The 2,221-nt window shown below is 40.0% G+C and overlaps 1 pseudogene; it reads right to left on the minus strand.

Annotated features, from left to right (window-relative positions):
- Positions 1-1,759: 1,759 nt before the first annotated feature.
- Positions 1,760-1,877, minus strand: LOC124799400 (annotated as a pseudogene).
- Positions 1,878-2,221: the final 344 nt, after the last annotated feature.

The following is a 2,221-nucleotide window of genomic DNA, read 5'->3' on the forward strand; positions in this document are numbered from 1 at the left end:
TCTTATACCCATGGCCCATATGTGTTGATTGGCAGGAAATTTACCATTCCATCTCTTCCAAACGTTGCCTCATCTGTAAACAAAACTGAAGAGACAAACAACAGATTAGTAGTTTGTGCAACAAAACATCAGCAAACGTTCTCCCATGGTGAGTGACTGGCAGCTTTTAGGCCCTGCACATATTAAAGAAGATATGGATACAGGAGTTGCTTATCAAGTATCCTCCACACTGAAATTGGAGATGAACCACAAGCCAGGGCCAATTGTCATGTGCTGATACCTGGCTCTTCTTTGACAACACATACAATGTGCTCTTCCTGGTCAGGTGTGCAAGCAATGGGTGGTTTTCCTCAGTCAGTAGTCTGTGGTGCTATCAATTTTGTCTCAGCAGTGTGGTGATACACAGCACCAAAGGCTAGATAACGCTACTGTCTTCGACCTGGAAATGCAGCCCTGTGTCCATTACCATTTACAAGTCTGTATATAAAAGTCACATCTGCCTGCTCATAAAAATTGTGTCTGCCTGCTCATGAAATGAACATCTCACTATAAACTAATTTTTGGTGTCAGTTTTCTGTTTTACTTTCTTTCTGCTGCAACATATGCATTGGTAACTCATTTTCAGAATAAAAATTTACTGTTGGAATCCTGTTATTGTTATCAAAAGAAAAAAGTGTGGTGTTATGGATATTGCTGTAGCGACGTCATTTCATTGGCTGTTTCCGTGCTTTCTTGTATTCACTGTAAGCAATTGGTTCTGTGGAGCCTCTAATTTTCTTTATTTTACAGATCACATTGTACTTTTTACCTGTATCGCCAATAAAATTCAGCAATGAATGGGTGAACTTAATGCAGTAACTCTGAAAGTAAACTGAAACTCAATTATAATAAAACTAAACCAACGTATAATTAACACATAGAAAAGAAAGTACTACAAATTAACAATGAAAGCATAGTGCCAATTTTTTGAGTTTACTGTATTTAGGGCAGTTTATGACAGCTGAATGAATAGCAAAAATAACCCCAAGAGCATAAGTGGCCTCACGTAGTTTCGGTAAACCACATTCATGGCTATTAAAATTGCATCTCCGACAAGGATAATAAGTTATAAAAATTTATTTCTTGTGAATATTCAATACACTAAGAAGAATTTTTTGAGTCATTGGCCTTCTGACTGGTTTGATGCAGCCTGCCACAATTTCCTCTCCTGTGTCAAACTCTTCATTTTAGAGCAACACCTGCATCGCACTTTCTTAATAATTTGTTGAATATATTCCAATCTCTGTCGTCCCCTACAGATTTTACATTCTGCAAGTCCCTCTAGTACCATGAAAGTTATTCCCTGCAGTCTTAAAAAAATGTCCTATCATCCTGTCTTGTCAGTTTTCTCCACATGTTCCATTCCTTGTTAATTGTGTGGAGAATCTCCTCATTCCTTATTGTATCAATCCAATTAATTTTCATTATGCTTCTGGAGCACAACATCTCAAATGATTCAGTCTCCTTCTTTCCCAGCTTTCCCACTATCCAAGATTACCTTTCATACAGTACTATATAGCACTCCGTCTTCAGGCCATAAGTGGCCCATCGGGAGCATCTGACCGCCGTGTCATCCTCAGCTGAGCATGCGGATAGGAGGGGCATGTGGTCAGCACACTGCTCTCCCGGTTGCTATGATGGTTTTCTTTGACCGGAGCCGCTACTATTTGGTTCAGTAGCTCCTGAATTGGCATCGCGAGGCTGAGTGCACCCAAAAAAATGGCAACAGTGCATGGCAGCCCGGATGGTCACCCATCCAAGTGCTGGCCACGTCCGACAATGCTTAACTTTGGTGATCTGACGGGAACCAGTGTATCCACTGTGGCAAGGCTGTTGCCATACAATACTATGCTCCCAAACATACATTATCACAAATTTCTTACTCAAATTAAGAGCATTAGAAACTAGTGGACTTCTTTCAAACAGGAACGCTGACTTTGTCTAGTCTGTTTTATATGCCCTCCTTGCTTCATTCATCATTTCTTTTGCTTCGAGGGTAGCAGAATTCTTTCTCTTCATCTACTTCATGGTCACCCATTTTGATATTAACTCATTTCTTCCCAGTGTTATGTACAAGCAACACAGAGTTTGGAGTGTTTATTAATGAATGATGACTGCTGTATTTAGCTGGTGTGGTGATATTTTGACCGCTTGAGCAACATCTGTTCTAGATCTATTACTC

Source organism: Schistocerca piceifrons, chromosome 5 (assembly GCF_021461385.2).
Source record: "Schistocerca piceifrons isolate TAMUIC-IGC-003096 chromosome 5, iqSchPice1.1, whole genome shotgun sequence".
NCBI classification, from domain to species: Eukaryota; Metazoa; Arthropoda; class Insecta; order Orthoptera; family Acrididae; genus Schistocerca; species Schistocerca piceifrons.